The following is a 19,062-nucleotide window of genomic DNA, read 5'->3' as shown; positions in this document are numbered from 1 at the left end:
GAAAGTCGGGCATGGAACTCAGGGCTTCAACACAGACAGGATCTATCAAATACACCATCAAACAAAACGATCCTGTCAAAACCGGGAGCTTGGTAAATTCCCTATTTTTAAAGTGAAAAAAAAATGGCCATTTTGATCGATCCTATCCGAATTAAAAGACAGGACAAATCGGGACCAACGCAAATCTTAGTAAATTTACCCCTTTGTGTTTGTCTTTGAATAGGCCATTGCTGACATAACAGTTGCCATCATTTTTGTCCATAACCAGATTTTAATTGCTAATTCCTTAAAACTCCTTTGGCATCTCATGTCAAGAACAATAGATTTTACAAATGCATTGCAGAATATCAGCATCTATTTTACACCAGAAAGCAATGTAATGAAATAATATAAAATAAATATGTTGAGTTTGTAAATAGACTTATTCAAATTAATGCCATAAGAAAACATTCTTGTGTCTTATTAGATGTTACAGATGAGATGTGACAGTAAATTTGTGTTTCAAGCTAGGGTCTCTGCATATATAATGTTTTCCAAAGAAGTTATTTTATATTATAATATCACAGTAGGCACTGAACTGCATCACCTCTCTGTGTGATATACACACGGTCAGATTTTTCTTCAGATCTGAACGATAACGATTTAAAAAATCATTCAATCGTTCATATCTGAAGGAAAATCTGACATATCTAACATGCCTGAACGATGGACGATGAACGATGCGCGTTCCCGAGGAAACAGAAGTGGGCTGGTTGGAGAGACAGAATGGGACTGACTGAAGCTGGAGAGACACTGCAGGGCTGGAGTTTCAGAAATACGGGGGGTTTGGGGGGCCCTGCCAATTTTGTCAGTCCTGGGCCCAACAATTTCTGATGGCAGCCCAGGATGAAGGTGTAGGAATTTTCTAAATATTGACTTTCTTTAATGAATGAAGGTATTATTATGACCTAGAGATCATAGTAACTATGTTATTTTAAATGTCGGTAGTCTATTTGCTGACATGTTTTGTGGATAAAAGTGCTAAGTCCAATTCATGTTAAATGTGAAATGTATCTTTAACTTTATATATCACAGTGCCTGATTCAGCAAGGAACGCAGTTGCTTATACGCACGCAATCGGTTGATTGTTGCGTACTGTGCATTCGTATTCTTTTTTAAAAGGCAAAAACTTGTACCAAAGATGGGTGCAGATAACAGTAATTACGGCTGGTGTTCCAAGTGGAGGGCTGGGTAAGATGCGGTCGCATAGACGTGGTTGACTCAAAATATACTGTTGGTGGCTTTTGCGTTGATTTCTGATTGGGGGTAGATGACAGTATTTTTTTTTATTATACATATAGTTATTATTTATTATTTTTTATTTCCATTTTATTTTTAATTATTTTTTAACATATATATTATATAGATATTATTAGTTCTCTTTGTAAGGCATCTTAGTGACTTTCTAGTTGTGATGTTTTTTTATATATTCTGAATCATTATGTGACAATGTGGCATTAAGAGAAACATATATAAACAGTCTATAAAGTCCATATGGAGAAATAGGAATCTAAAGTTTCCAATTACGTGCAGCTGTTGATGATTCAGCCGCTATTTAGCAAGGGGGCTAACAGCCACACAGCATCAACTTCCTGAAGAAGCCGCTGACTGACATTAAGGTGGAGAAACTTGTAGAAGGCTATCTACAGCATCAAGCCTTGAGTGTGATCACACTGTCTGTGTTGGCTCCCACGCCAGACATCAGCGCCCAGCAATAACCGCTGTGGATACCCTATACAGACCATACACCAGTTATCACACCATCTGTGTTGGCTCCCCGGCCGGACATCAGCGCCCAGCAATTACTGCCGTGGATATCCTATATGGACCATACACCGTTTATTACATCGTCTGTGTCGGCTCCCCCGCCAGACATCAGCGCCCAGCAATTACCGCTGTGGATATCCTATATGGACCATACACCGGTTATTACATCGTCTGTGTTGGCTCCCCCGCCAGACATCAGCTCCCAGCAATTACGCTGTGGATATCCTATACGGACCATACACTGGTTACTAAAAGAGGACTAAACTTGGAGGAAGAGATCGATCTTCAAAGCGTGAGTGCACCACGTATTTTGCAACAGTGAAATTACTGATGAATAGATTTACCCTCCAGCCTCTATATATTGTGGAGGAGCCCACATATTGGAACTTATTACATCAAAATTGCCTAATATTGTCAATATTGCTAAACTTCATGTTTATTTGATACTCTATCCGAACACTCAGTTTGCCACATAAAGAGATCTGGAAATGCTGGCTTGGTAAACCATGAACATCTTTGTTCCTGAACATTTTTTGGACACAGATTTTCAAACTGGATACATTTATATCCCTTAAGGTGGCAATATATGTTCTTTTAAGATTGTTTTAATAACAATTATTATATGGTAAATGGCATTGCTAGATTGTTTTATATTGAGATATGTGTATATTAATGTTATAGTCACGATTGTCAGATACCATTATTTAGTTATCTGCTTATTAGATCTGCCGAACAGCCTATAGAGGTTGTTGTTTTGTGTAATTTATGTTACCAGGTCTCCCTGGCTGACTACACTCGCTACTCTATTTTATGTTTTCATGATTAAAATATATTTTTTTTTTATTGCTTAATACTGAGACAGCGCTTCATTGTTCTTTTATATTTGTTAGCTGACAATATTGTAACCACTTTACTTGTGACTCAGAATCAGGCTCATTTTCATTGTAGCTCCCAAGTATTGTACTCTCTTTAACCTTCTATCTTGTCTTCTCCAATAGACCAACGCTTATCATGATCTATCTTCATTCACTATGGTCACTATTACGATCACAGCTGTGATTATGCATACAGGTCTGCTCCATATATATGTCTGTAATCCAAAAACCAGCATAGAGACGCCCACTACCGCTTTCGCACATTCGTAATACCTTGCAATCCTGCGTATATATGGGATCGGTAACACATTGTAATATCGGCCCCTCACGCACAATTACAACAGGTCTGACCTCACTCAGAAATTGCTAACCTCGTCACACACAGTGAGTACACAAGCGGCGTATGCTGTCACAGTGGCTAAATTATGCACGCCACTGTAACGGCGTTCAAACAGACAGATGCGCCTGCATTTCTCCATCCACTCCCCCGTCATCACCCTCAAATGCTGACGTCCCATCCCTTGATCTGGGATGGCTTTTTATCTGCGTAGGTGACCGCAATGCCAACTCACACACGCGCACTGCGATGCATACACATGCACAGTACACACCACATCGGCTGATCTGCATATACTGCTTCAGTTGCGATCCATGATGAATCAGGCTCATTGTTCAGTTTCGAATCTCTTTATCACTCCTTTCTTTTTCTTATGTCATTACCTGATTACCTGCAATGTTTTACTCACCATTTTAGCCTTTTTATACTTTTCCTCAGCCAGGTACCATCACACACACAGAAATCTTAGTTCAAATCATTTCTATCAACTTCTCTACACCAACTTTTCTTCTCAATTCCTACATTCTTCTGTCTTAATTTGGCAGTGCCACATCTTAACCGAACATTAGCAAAAGCTATTTTTTAATCTCTGCATTAATCATGATCTTAAGCTTCGGCCTGATTCAGGGATCGACGCAATGCCGATGTCGGTAATCAGCAAGTGCATCTAAGTCACACTGTTCATGCGTCAAGCTTCACAAGTGATTGACAGGCAGGAACTGTTTGATGGTGGCAACGGGAGGTGGCGACTCAAACACATGCATGTCGCAACTGTTTTTGAGGCGTGTCTGGGGGGCCTGCTAAGGGGGAGCATACTACTACTGGGGGCCTGCTAAGGGGGGGCATACTACTACTGGGGGCCTGCTAAGGGGGGGCATACTACTACTGGGGGCCTGCTAAGGGGGAGCATACTACTACTGGGGGCCTGCTAAGGGGGGGCATACTACTACTAGGAGCCTGCTATGTGGGGGCCTGCTAAGGGGGGGCACTACTACTACTGGCGGCCTGCTAGTGGGAGGCATACTACTACTGGGGGCCTGCTAAGGGGGGGCATACTACTACTGGGGCCTGCTAATGGGGGCACTACTACTACTGGGGGCCTGCTAAGGGGGAGCACTACTACTACTGGGGGCCTGGTAATGGGGGGCATACTACTACTGGAGGCCTGCTAAGTGGGTGCCTGCTAAGGGGGGGCACTACTACTACTGGGGGCCTGCTAGTGGGGGGCATACTACTACTGGGGGCCTGCTAAGGGGGGCATACTAGTACTGGGGGCCTGCTAATGGGGGCACTACTACTACTGCGGGCCTGCTAAGGGGTGGCAAACTACTACTGGAGGCACTACTACTGGGGACACTACTCCAGGGGGCCTGCTAATGGGGGCACTGCTACTGGGGGCATGCTACTGGGGGGCATACTACTGGGGGCATGCTAATGGGGGGCATACTATGGGGGGGCATACTACTACTGGGGGCACTGCATAAGGGGCCCTACTCCTATGGGGACTGCATAGGGGGCACCACTACTGGGGCCATTGTGTAAGGGAAACCACTGCTGGGGGCATTGTATAAATGGCACTACTACTGTGGGCATTGTATAAGGGGCATTACTACTGTGGTCTTTGTGTAAAAGGGTCACAACTGTGGGCATTGTGTAAAAGGGTCACTACTGTGGGCATTGTGTAAAAGGGGCACTACTGTGTGTCGTAACATAAATAAGAGACACTACTTTATGGTGTAATGTGAATCAGGGGCACTATGTGATGGAATGTGAATAAGATTGTGCACTGTGACTCCTTGGGCCGTAGCCCAATATGTAAACAATTACTATGATTCTGCTGCCCATAATCCACTGGGTGGGTGCACTTCTTTTCATTTCTGCCACTGCTGTGTGGCAATGAGTCATAGATGTGCTTTATACTGTGGTGTCTGTGTCATTGTGCCGCTGCTTTGTCGCTTAGTAACCAGTCAGCTCACTGCAACCTTTGGCCAATAATAAGTGCTATGTAAAATGAATTTGTGGCACTTGTAAATAAAAGTGGTTAATCATGGTGTTTATAGCTCCTTTATGAAACGGTGACAGTGATGGTGGGTCCCGTTTACAAAGTCACTCTGCCGCAGATGACAAATGTGAACTTTCCCTATCTTACCCTGAATCTCCAATCTCTCCAATAAAATTTTGTAAGTGGCACCGATTTGTTTAAGTGTTTAGCTCATAAATTAACAAAAGAAGAAAAAGGAAAAACATTCTTTATAAATGAAAGTTTTATCAAATATTACACCAGTTTTACAAATGAAAGTCAGGCACATGGATACCGCCTTTTTGGACCCATTTCCGGCAACAAGTTCCAGTTTTTAATTGAAATCAATAAAGTTTTTTAAAGTATTTAAATACAGCCTGGTGCAGCCCATGCCATCCTTGACAAAGTGCGCGAGACGCACTTAACGCATTGGGGGCAAGAGGTGGACATCCAAGCAACATTGCACGGACTCCGGTGACATCATCAATCGCGGCCATGCTTTGGCCCCGACACTGGCAACACGCAGTGGAGCAGGAGCTGAGGCCGAGCTCCGACATCATGCTCCCCGACTGGACCTACACTTACTTTCTGGAGAGATTGGAGATTCAGGGTAAGATAGGGAAAGTTCACATTTGTCACCTGCGGCAGAGTGACTTTGTAAACGGGACCCACCATCACTATCACCTTTTCATAAAGGAGCTATAAACACCATGATTAACCACTTTTATTTACAGGTGCCACAAATTCATTTTACATAGCGCTCATTTTTACCATTATTAATTATACTATTTGATTCAGCTGCTCTCACCATTAATACACAGCGCGGTGATCACAATACTTTTTATCTTTGGCCAATAACAATACTTTTTATCTTTGGCCAATAATGTTGAAAACAATATTATAAGCTGTGAGGTGGTCTAAATTGACTATAAATGGAAATGGAAATTAATGTTATTGAGTTTAATGATACTCTAAGAAGTTTATGTGATTTTAGCTTTTTTTGTAAATTTTTGTAAATCCAAAGCCAGTCACTGCAGTTTGGCAAATCCAAATCCAAAGCCGGATGATGAATTAGAACCAAATCCTAATCCGGCAAAAATGGTCCGGCACACATTCCCACATTCCCAATTATCATACATCTCTGAACCAGGCCCCATGTATAGAGAACTGACTTTTCTACAAGCAGAACAGAATTGATAAAAGTCTTATGATTACTAAAGTATACTATTATATACCACTTTCAAAATGCCCTGGACAGTGTCAGACACCTTAAACTATTTTTTAAATACATTGAAATCACCTAAATCCCCTGTCGGGATTTCCACTGCTGTAGTAAGTAAGGGGATGTAAGATACTGCAGCTAGGCTCTGCTGCTCCCTATCACATAAAGGAGTGAGGAGAGGGAGTGAGAGATCTGCTAGTGCTGTAACCCCTGGAAGTAACAGTCAACAGTGGTCAACGTCATCAACCCTAACTTCTGCTATCGGTTGTCTTGCTAAATTGCATTAGACAACCAATGAGAAAATCAATAGGTTGGTATGAAAAACCACTGGGAATGTAAAGAAAAGATGCTGGTACAAGTCTCTAAATCACTGTGAATACGGTTAGTACAAGTACACAGTGTATAACATATCAATATTCAATAACTGACATACTCAGAGTGGTGTATTAGTGTAGTACTACAGGGTTTAATTGTAGTTGAGCAGGGTCACTTGATATAATGAATATAAACAGTGCAGTTAGGATCCAAAAGTAGCAGAGTCAAATAGCCTATGGCACTGGGAGGGTTAAATTATCCTTTCTAATATGAGCCACCTATATACAAACATAGCGACCCACTGCTGCACTTTCTTAAAAAGGCATAGGTATACATAAATGGTGCATATAACAACAAGACCTGGTGTAGGAGTGTCCCACACTGCGCAGCCACGGGGCACCCTGCTTCAGTCTCAGCCTATCAGGGGGAGGAGAAATAGGGAGGGTGTGGGGATGGGATAGTCCCACGTGTGCTTCTGCTCAGCAGAAGTCTATTCACAGCTGATAAACACAGCTGTGTACTTAACAATTATCTAGCACTTTCTAGAAGATAATAGCTAGAATCTGATTGGTTGCTATGGGCAACATCTCCACTTCTAAAAACCTGCACTATAGTAAATATACCCCTAAGTGTCAGCAACATGGCAGAGCAGGATCATTATTGGTTTGTTTCTATGGAAACTACACCAAGATTAGCCCTCTTGCTATTCAAATTGGGTGGTCCTGACATACCCCTGTTCCCTCCATTACCTTTGCATGTCTTCACTAATAGTTGACTTATTTCCTCTGTGCTGGCTGGTCACACTCCACTGCATTCCCTGGTAGGCGCTTTATGCCCCAGTCACTGTCCTGCAATGGTTTTAATCCTACTTACTAAACCATTCTTTCAGTGTTTACCAGCAGATGGGGTACCACAAGGCTCAGTCAAAAGTCCACTGGATTTTTTCTACTCTCTAACTAACACTTCCAGTCTGATAACATCTAAATGAATCTACTGTCTTTGGATATGTGTGTACAAGTAGATATCTATTTGCATACACACAGTGTTTTTTATGTGGAGATTCAGTATGCAGTATTCAGCAGTCAGTATGGGGGTACTTTGGGCCTGATTCAGAGCTGAAAGCTCTGACCAGAGTGCTCGCTCTGAATCAGGGCCCTCCTACCTTTTTTTGGAATGTCCTCATGGACGCTCGTATAGCTGTGGGTTACCACCCACAGCTATAGCGAGCGTCCATGATGATGGTCGCAATGGTAAAGACCATCGCGACCATCGGGCTTGCGATGGAGACCCTGCGGTAGGGTCTCACTGCAGCAAGCCCTGGAGTGATTTTGGCTCTATCAGAGCCAAAATCACTTCCACTGACATCACTAGTGCGCAGTGCAGTGCACAGTGGGGGAACATCGACCCGCTTGCGAGCGTACTGCCGCTCACGAGCTGGTCTGAATGACCCCCTTAGTAAGTAGTATTCAGCAGCCAGTATGGGGGTACTCAGTATGTAGTATTCAGCAGTCAGTATGGGGGTACTCAGTATGCAGTATTCAGCAGTCAGTATGGGGGTACTTAGTATGTAGTATTCAGCAGTCAGTATGGGGGTACTTAGTATGTAGTATTCAGCAGTCAGTATTGGGGTACACAATATGTAGTATTCAGCAGCCAGTATGGGGGTACTCAGTATGCAGTATTCAGCAGTCAGTATGGGGTACTCAGTATGCAGTATTCAGCAGTCAGTATGGTGGTATTCAGTATGCAGTATTCAGCAGTCAGTATGGGGTTACTCAGTATGCAGTATTCAGCAGTCAGTATGGGGGTACTCAGTATGCAGTATTCAGCAGCCAGTATGGGGTTACTCAGTATGCAGTATTCAGCAGTCAATATGGGGGTACTCAGTATGCAATATTCAGCAGTCAGTATGGGGTTACTCAGTATGCAGTATTCAGCAGCCAGTATGGCGTTACTCAGTATGCAGTATTCAGCAGTCAGTATGGGGGTACTCAGTATGCAGTATTCAGCAGCCAGTATGGGGTTACTCAGTATGCAGTATTCAGCAGTCAGTATGGGGGTACTCAGTATGCAGTGCTGCACCTTTTGTTTGGTCGAAATTTTTATTTTTATAATTAATTCCACAAACAGGAAAAAAGCAGTGTATTCATTTAGAAATGAATAAAATAAGTATCTGCGCACTTATCCAGAATGAGGAAGCTACTGTAAATTTTGTATCAATTTGTAACTTTAGGTAAGTTCCAGTACATGCTTTCTGAGCACTGGCACCAGTTTTCACATATGGCTGCAGCACACTTTATAAATGGAGGCTCAGAAAGGTGTGTATTAGTACATCCTAAGTACAATTTTTGTTACAGAAACTAGGGGCTCACCTTCAGGAGATGCCTTGACATTGGTAGATGAGTTTAGAGACCTATATTATGCACAAAATCTCCTTTTACGTATATGTTGAGACATAGTTATTTAGTTCTATTATTTGTTACAGAGCACCAGATTTTTTGTAATGTTTTTCAAAAACTCTGAAAAATGCTTGATCTATTGAAGTTTTATCTTACATAGCATGCACCTCGTGCATTTATTCATAAAGTTAACTACTGTTAGTGCCAGGGACATGAATGGTATTGTAGTAGATATTTTCGCTGGTTTCCTAAATGTTGGTGGAGCAGCTGATATGGTCTGTCCCTGGAGTGCACTGTAGGCCTGATTCAGACCCGCTCGCTAGGATGCATTCGCACGCAGCCGTCAGCTGCCAAAGTATGCAAATCCAGCGATCGCTAGCAAGACATTAGCACACCCACTATGTCTTGGCATGCAATCGCGGTTTGTATTTAGACGCCCACCAGCCTGTCACAAGACACCCACTTTCCCTTAGTAACAAATGTCATCTCCAGAAAGTGTATGAAACAATCGGTAACATCGCGTAACAACGGACCCATAAATACAGTAGAACTTGTGGCTGACCATACCCTACCACAAGCACTGCGAGTGCTGCAGTGTGTAGTTCAGCCATGTGATGTGTATGCTCACACTGCGTCTTAATTATGCACGCCCCTGAAATGGCGTTCAGAAACACAGACACGCCTGCGTTCGCACCACCACACCCCCATTCCATCGACCACCCCTGTCACCACCCACAAACGGCACAACCTGTCACTCATGCTTGCAGAGCATCTGTGTATAAGTGGTGATTGCTTTGTGATCTCATGGACTGGTTCGCGCATGCGCACTGCATCTTATACGCATGTGCAGATCACAACATCGGCAGGCTACATACAAACACAGCCTAGCGAACGGGTCTGAATCAGCCCCTGTATTCAATGCACATTTATGTTGTTGTTATGTGCCGTCTAATCTATTTCGACCATATGGATAGCTTCAAATTTTGATCTTCAGTCAAATGGCTCAGTGTTGATAGTGTGGTATTCATAGTCGTTGTGATTGTATCAAGCCATCTCATTGGCTGGTCTTCCCCTTTTTCGGTGGCCTTCAACTTTTCCAAGCATAATATCTTTCTCTAGAGATCCTGTCTTTGCATGATGTATCCAAAGTAGGAAAGGCACAGTCTTGTCATTTGTGCTTCTAGGCAGAGCTTAGGTTTTATCTTGTCTAATAACGATTGATTTATTCTTCGGGCAGTCCATGGTATACATAATATTCATATCCAGAACTATAATTCAAAAGTGACAATAATCTTTCTATCTTGCTTCTTGACTGTCCAGCTTTCACACCTATATGATGTTACTGAGAAAAACATAACTGGAACGAGTTGTGTCTTTACATGCAAAGACAAATCTTTGCACTTGAATATCTTATTAAGATTCTTCAGGACTGTTCTTTGCCAAGTACTATTCGTCTTTGGATTTCTGGTCTACTTGCTGTTTTAGTGTTGATTAGTGATCCCAGTAGGCTAAAACTTTGCCAGTTGTTAAAATCTTTGCCTTCTTCTCATTAAGATGCAAGCCCATTTTCAGACTACATTCTTTGATCTTAATTAGTAGCTGTTACAGAGCTTCTTCATTTTCCAGTAGCAATGTGGTATCATCAACATAACAGAGGTTATTGATTAGCAGGGCCGCCATCAGGAGGGGACTGCCAGGACAGGAGTCCCGGGCCTGGACAGAAAAGGGGGCCCATCTCTGGCTCCTACCGCCCAGGGCCACTGGAAGCTCAGGACAGTACCCGGAGCTTCCCTCTGTGGCTTGGCCCTGAGGAAGTCCTGAAGGATGAAACACGTTGGGACCACCTATTCAGCCTCTCCCATTGTAGACTTGGTTACTAGCAAGGATGCAATAACAGTACAAATGTGTCCACATACACCTTTCTGAAAATTGTGCCATGGCTCTCAATTTGGCATGACATCAATTCTCATATGTTGTTGTGCCGTGCTGTCAGCAGTGCAGCAAAGGTGCAATTCATACTTTCACCACTGGGTGGCCAGTGTATCATGTAATGTAGAACTTAATAGTGTTCCACCTACAGTATGTAGCAAGTATACAGCAGTGGTCTACTTTGTATTTTAATAGAGGGCAAATGAGGGGTGTTGAGGAGTGTTTCTTTTTTAAAGGTGCAATATGCATTTGCGGCTAAATCATTGTACTAGCACCAAAAACACTGTCACTAGGAAACTGTGTTCAGTTCTTGAAAAGACAGATTATGTACTTCCCATCCACCGGTATTGTGGTGTGTAGTAGAGTCACTGCACATCATACTTGGCAGTAAGTGTTTGAATCCTAGTGTAAACATTTTTTTTTTTTGCTCCAAAAATAAATTTATATAATTCAATAATATAATATTATCAATACTATAATTTTAATAATTAAACTTTTTAGAATAAAATAATATTTCATCTAGAGGGTGTGAACAGTGTGTACAGTACAGTATGTGTAGATCAGTGTGTGTGTGTGTGTGTGTTTATTCCATAGAGACATACTGTAGAAATTACCACTTAGAAATATAGCAACATACTGTATTTCATATACTGGAGCAATAAAATGTCTAATTATATCCCCTTTCACAGTCAACTCATAACCTCACACATTGTCTTTCTTTCACATCATCCTAACATTTAGCCGACATTCCTGTGTGATTGGATTATACAGCCCACCAAGAAACTCTGCAGTCTGGCTGGACCATATTGCAATATATAGCATCCTTGTGTATCAATGCCTATTTCCCTATAGATTGTAAGCTTGCGAGCAGGGCCTTCCTACCTATACATCGGTCTGTTATTACCCAGTTTTGGCCTATTAATGTTCCAAATGTAAAGCGCAACGGAATATGCTGCGCTATAGAAGCAACTGTTAATAAATAATTAAATAAATAATAAAATCACAGTTTAGATAAATGACATACAAATTAGCATTTGGAAATATAGCACCATACTGTATTTCATATATTGGAGCCATAAAATCGCAGTTTAGATAAATGACATAGAAATTAGTGCTTGGAAATATAGCACCATATTTCATATGCTGAAAGAAAACCTGTTGCTATATTTCTAGCTGGAAACTAGAACTCTATAATAGAAGTTGTTAGTTTCAGTTAATTTTCACTATGTAAAAGGTAAAAGACAGCAGCTTCTACCTGTAGGTGTTATATCATAGGGGTAAGGTGACTGCACATCACACCAAGTGTTTAGGGTTTGCGTCTTGGTTTAAACACTTTTTTTTTTTGCTACAGAAATAAATTTATATGATTCAGTAATATAATATCAATAATATCAATTTCTAGTTGGAACTAGAACTGTATAAGATGTTCAGCAAGCAGGAAAATTATATACTTGTGAGCAAGGTATGACCAAGGGTTGGTGGCAGGGTGCGGGGAAGTGGAGTGTGTGTAGAAATGCTGTTGCTGTGTTTTGGGTAGGGGAGGAGGCACACAGAGCCACCGGAGCTATGGTCAGAGAAGGGGAGGGAGGAGGAGAGCTGGTGCTGTCACATTGCTGTGGCTGGGGGAGGGGAGCAAACAGAGCCAATTATGGGGATGGGGGAGGATAGCTGCTTTGAGTGTGTGCACTAGATATAGGATATCAAAAGAAAACATTGGAACGGAAGTACCAATGTTTTTAACATTGACTACAAAGATTGGCCCTGATTCAGAGCCACTCGTTAACAGCAGTATGCTCGTTGCGTTCCGATGTTCAATAACCGCGCATGCGTCGGAGTAACACTGCGCATGTGCGTACTGCAGATTGCGAGTTTTTTGGGACTCGTTCCTAAAATAGCGTACAGGAAGTGACATGTCAAATGTGATTGACAGAACAGGGCGTTTTAGGGTGTTGACGAGGGTGGAGATGGAAAAACGCAGGCGTGGCGAGGCGTTTTTGGGGCGTACATACATTAGCAGATGCGAGCGTAAAATGTGTACGGACCGACTCCTACGTCACTGGATGATCCTCTTTCCCTTCCAAATGCTCGCACAGCTTAGGGTCTGGATTACTCGACCACATTGGCGATGGCCTTCTCCTCCGTCCCTGGACTCCACGATGTTGTTGCGATTAATCGCGGGCGGGCAGAAAAGCAATTAGTGTTGGATTGAGAACCGGCTTGGTATGTGTTTTGAAATCAGTTTTTTGGGATAGCACAAAACGTACGCAGGTGGAACTCAGAACTGCTAATGTCAGGATGACACAGTCAATTTGCGTACATTTGGGGGGGTTTATTTGGGCAGCAATTTGGTGGTTAGGGCCTATTGTAACAATAATTTCATCATGTTTTCAGTTTCGCACCATTTAATTTGTGCCTCTTGAATTTGCCGAATTATATGAATTTTTAAACGTTCCTTAAAGAGCCCTTTTTTTTTTTTTTGGGCCGAGTTTTTGCCTTTTGGCCCAGGATTAAATGTAACCCATTTGTACAATAATTTCACAATCCAATGTCATTGTTTAATTTCCAATTTATTGCTCAAACAAAAAAAGTTTTTTTTTAAATTTTGGGGACATCTTTTTTGCCCAAAGATATGTTCCCAAATCAAACAAATTGGCCCAACATAACTGTTGACATAAACATACATCAAAAAAATAAAAACATTTCACAAGAAAGGAGAGGGAAGTTTTGACCCGAAAGGAATATGAGCCAAGCACAGAAGGATTGTGGGAAAAGTCACCATTGCTGTCACCGTTTTTTCACCCGTTTGGATGGGGGAGGGAGGGCGCCAGACCGGGTCCGGGATGTCATCGGGCTGGCCTGTCCAGAGGCAGATGTTGTGGCCTCTGGACTAGGCACAGGGCTAGGCACATTTGGAGGATTGGCTGATGTTGTGCCAGAGGTGGAGGATCCTGATGTTCCGGCAGGAAGGGAGGTCGGCTCCACCATGTGCTGGCGTGCGAGCTGCTCCAGGGCATTGGCGATGCGGATGTTGGCCCTGGTATTTTCTGCCAGGGCCTGACCAATGGTCTCGTTGGCCGCAGCATTTTGCTCCAGGGCCTCAGCCACCCGTAGCAGACTGGCGTCCATCCTCTGCAGAATCTCCGTATGGGAATCCGATTTGAAATTGAGTTCTGTGAGGAGGGCCACTGCCTGCGAGGGGGATTGTCCTGGACTGGCTTCTGCAGGGTCCTCAGCCGGATGTACTGGTTCCTCCCCTGCAGAGCCAGCAGAAATTCGGCGGCCAAGGCTCCCCTCTGGAGCAGACTCATCCGCCTGTGTCTCTGTTAGGAAAAAAGAGAAAAGCCTCACATTACAATCTACATATTGGCACAATAACATTTCAGAGTTGATGACATCCAAAGATTTACCTGGGACAACATGAGGAGCCGCAAAGTCTGGCATGTCCGTATCCATGTTGGACACGCCAAACACCTCCACAGGCTGCACACACCCCTGTGCCAGCTCTTCTAAATCCGTCAACTCCAATGACACAGGGGTGGGACCCCCACCTGTCCCCCTTGCATGCCTAGCCCTGTCCGCGAGTTTTTGTTTTAAGCGATATTTGAAGTCGCCCCATCTGTGGGAAAAAATGGAAGCCATTATCCTTTGGTTTAAAATGGGGTTTGATTTTAGGGGGGGCAAGGGTTTACTTACCGCCGTTTGACATCCCGGGCTAGACGGACATAATCACCCACCCTATTGACAGCAACGGCTACCTCTTCCCACATTCTCCACTTCTGGCTTACACTCATATTCCTGTCTGCCTGTGGCAGGATGTCCACACACTTCTGGATCAAAACCTCCATCTCCTTTCTTGTGAAATGTGGCTGCCTTTTTTTTTTGGCCGCTTTGGCCGGAATACTGGGCCCAGCAGCCTCTTCCATGTCATCCTCCTCACCTATTTGTGTAAATTTACAGAATTCACAAAATCACAACTTGCCTAATCTTATGTTTCAAATTAATCGTTGATAGAAAATGCATGAAAGACTTACCGCCTGACTCTTGGGCATTTTTTCCCTGGTCTGTCGCCATGTCTGAGGTCCAAACAAGAAATACAACAGAATTTGAATGTGTTTTCGTGACGTATTTATACATGCGTCCTTATTTTGCGGCCGCATCATTGATTGTGCGGCCCTATGATCCCTCCTTAATTTGTGCGGGAAACGAAACACTATTTATGGCTTGGTGTGTCTCAAGTCGAGGTGGCGTTTTTGGATTGTTGGAGGTTATCTTGGCTGGAGTTTATTGATTGCGTAGAAAGGAGTTGGCGGTTGTAGATTCGTTTGTTGGTTTGATTTGCGTTTTTTTTTTTCAGTTACCTTTGTTGGTTTATATTTTTGGGACCTCGTTTCTTGATTTGGTAAGTTTTGTGAAGTCTAACTTTTGCTCAATTGTTGTTTCATTGTGTTTCTTATTTTTTTTTAATTTTGGATCCATAATTTCTTCTATTTTAGATTTTGTTTATTTTCGACCCAAAAGACCTTTTGTTTTTGACTCTTATATATTTGCTCTTGGTAAGTCCATTTTTTATCTTGTATTTGCTAACTAATTAGCGCATTTTTAGTAGTTACTCTTGTGACTTGTATTTGCGAACTAATTAGCGCATTTTTAGTAGTTACTCTTGTGACTTGTATTAGCGAACTAATTAGCACATTTTTAGTAGTTACTCTTGTGACTTGTATTAGCGAACTAATTAGCGCATTTTTAGTAGTTACTCTTGTGACTTGTATTAGCGAACTAATTAGCGCATTTTTAGTAGTTACTCTTGTGACTTGTATTAGCGAACTAATTAGCGCATTTTTAACAGCTTAATAATCATTCTAACTTTTTGGTGGTTTCTCTTTCGCTTTTTGGGCCAACATTTCGACCCATTTTGATGTACTGTGTTAAATGTCGCTTTGCTGTTTTGCTAAATGGGTGTTTGGCATATTTTAACTTTGGTCTAGCACAAAATTTGTAAACAAAAATGCACAGAGTGAAATGTGTCAAGTAATTTTGGTGTTTATTTTCAGTTTGGACGTATCATGACAATACCCCGGCATGTAAGCAGCAATGGATGGTATCATCAAGCTAAGTTGTTTTAATATAGTTTTGGGGTGGGTCAAAAGCCTTACTTTAAAATCTTTGAATTTCAGGTTGATCTGGGGTGGATTGTTCTGGCCATGCTCCCGGAAGCCGACCAACCTCAATCTCGTCCCAGGCGTAGGCATCGTAGGCATGCAAGGCCCCAGATATTTCGAACACGTGTCACCCTTTTTGGAATGCCCGATGATGAGGTTTTAAGACGCTACCGTCTACCTCCCAAAATCATCATAGACACTCTCTCATTAATAGAAAGTGATCTTGAGCGGCAAATTGACAGTCCAACAGCAATACCACCACTTACGCAATTTATGGCGGTGTTACATTTCTGTGCCTCAGGATCATTTCAAACAACGGTGGGAATAGTGGCGGGCATCTCCCAATCCTCCTTTTCCCGGATCCTGAGGGCAGTGATGGAGGCACTTTTCAAGCACCTCCATCATTTTATTCAAATGCCTTTGGATATGGGTGCCCTTAGTGTGGCCAAGGCCAATTTTTACCAAATAGCTGCCTTCCCACACATCATAGGGGTTGTGGATGGTACTCACATACCACTTCAGCCTCCAGCCCGGCTGGAGGCCATATTTAGAAACAGGAAACACTATCACTCCCTGAATGTAATGGTGGTATGTGATGCCTCCCTCCAGATCCTGTCCCTGAATGCTAAATTACCCGGAAGTGCACATGACTCCTTCGTCATCCGGCAATCAGGGATATGGCACAAATTAACCAACCTACAAGCTGGTGATGCGTGGCTTCTGGGTAAGTGGAGACCTTTAGTACATAACAATGTTAAGCTTGATACACAGTGTTCCTGATGTTGTCAATTCTTTTCCATAGGAGACAGTGGATATCCTTGCATGTCCTGGCTGCTCACTCCTTATTTGGCTCCCACACCAGGGCCACAAAGTGAGTATAATTCCGCACTTACAGCCACCAGGCAAGTGGTGGAGCGCTGTATCGGCCTTTTAAAAGGCCGATTCAGATGCCTCCACCGCTCTGGTGGCGAGCTCATGTATTTGCCGGATATGGTGTCGAAAATTGAGGTCCTGTGTGGGATATTTCACAACATCACCATAAGGAGTGGTGTCCCAATGCAGCCAGAGGATGCCTTACCTGAGGATGGCCCCCCCGAGGTTGGTCGGAGGTCAGTATGTGGGGGGGCCATACGCGATGATGTGGTGGGCAGATTTTTTAGGTAAGTTTGAACAAAACAGTGTTTTAACCTAATGTGTATGTGTTTGTTTGTGAACATCTAATTTTGTTTTCTTTTTTTCAACATCTTCGGTTTGTTCACATAATCTTTGGCCCTACAACGCTCACTACTTCATGCTACCCTTACCAAACCTGGATCTGCTCATTTTGGGAATATATTCTGGAACCCATATCGCAACGCCATGTTTATGGAATCATTTTGGCATGATCCTTCCTCAACCAGTTCTTGATTTTTTTTTTTTGGTTTTTTTTTTTATTGGGTATGTGTTGTATTTGAGATTCTCACTGTGTGTTTTTTTTGTGAGTGACCACTTTGATTTCTCAGTTATGTTGTGAATAAATGTTTGGAGAGTTAAATGTTCTTCCTTTTTTTGGACGTTACCAGCAAGTTTAACCAGGTTAACACACCTTACATTTGACTAAGGGGTAATCCAGTACTGACGCCAGTTGAGCAAAAATGAAATATGTTTTCAGGTTCCCAACCCACACCAAAAGGAAGCCTGTCCAATCATTTGGCTTTGTAAGATTCGCCTAAGCAGCTTGCCCACCAACTAGGAACCTGTAAAATGTAGAAATATCTAATTGCCACTACACACAAAAAGGGAAATGACATTGTTACTGTTATGTGTTTCTTGAGGGTGTTTTACATACAAATACAAAACCCACTCTAATTTTTAAAAAATGCAAAACCTTGCAGGAACAGTCTACTTATGTCAGGGTTAACTATCTTTGGTTTTGAAAAAACGAATGAGGCAGAACGTATATTAGAAATAAACAATTTATTTTGAAAAATATAAAAACAAAAAAAAACTACTGGCGAAGGATGCCAGACAGCCGGTCAAGGGCCACAAGCACCCCAATTACATTTTGGCGCATGTGTGCCACACAATGTTCGACCTCTTGCCGACGCCTCTGTTCCTCTGTGGGTGAGAAAAGTGTGTGGATTAATCAAACAATAGGGAATCCACATTAAAAAAACAAAAACACAACGAAATCACTCCAAAACCAAAATTAAAAAAAAAAGGGGTGCTGCAAAAATTACAAGGCCTATGTAGAAATACCCACAGGTGTGATATGTGTATGTTGAAATCAGCAGGAATAGGTAAAGGCAAACTGCTAAATCACCAAAAAAGAACCCAAAAATCACGAATAAAGGAACGACACATGATTACATACAAACAGTTTGTGGTTAAAAAATACGCGAATAAAAACATACCGGTAGCCAAAACGGCAGATCCCGAAGTCCCTCCATCTTCATCCTCGGAGGAGCCTTCATTCCCCAAAGAACGGGGCGGGGTTATCACGGACTCCGGGGAGGGGGTAATTGGAAGAGGGGTGGTTGGATGAGAGGGGGAAGGGGGACGGAGGGGAAGGAGGCCCGACAGTTCCGGGAGAGGCTCTTGGAAGGCTTGGGAGGAGGGGGGAATAGGGGAATTATTTGGGGTGGAGTGTTGGCTGGGGGTGGGTGAGAGTGGGCGGGACCGCCGTCTGGCCGGACGGTGACGGCGTAGTCTTGCCTGTCCCCCTAAAAGATGTCAAACAAATTGTGGTTAGTTTCTGGCCAAATCCTGCCCAAATAACATTTTAAAATCACCCACCACCAACAAAAAACATGCAAATATGAGTAGAATGAATATATCAGAAATAGAGGGAAAACATGGTCATGCAGATATGAGGAGAATGAATAAATAGGACAGACATAAAAACATGCACACGCAGATATGATGAGAATGAAAAAATAGGACAGACATGAAAACATGCACATGCAGTTTGCCCCACAAAGACAAACATGAAAACCACAATACATAACACTTACTTTCCAA

The sequence above is a fragment of the Taudactylus pleione genome, unplaced genomic scaffold, assembly GCF_031769625.1.
Source record: "Taudactylus pleione unplaced genomic scaffold, aTauple2 ptg000156l, whole genome shotgun sequence".
NCBI classification, from domain to species: domain Eukaryota; kingdom Metazoa; phylum Chordata; class Amphibia; order Anura; family Myobatrachidae; genus Taudactylus; species Taudactylus pleione.
Note: the sequence above shows the minus strand (reverse complement) of the source record.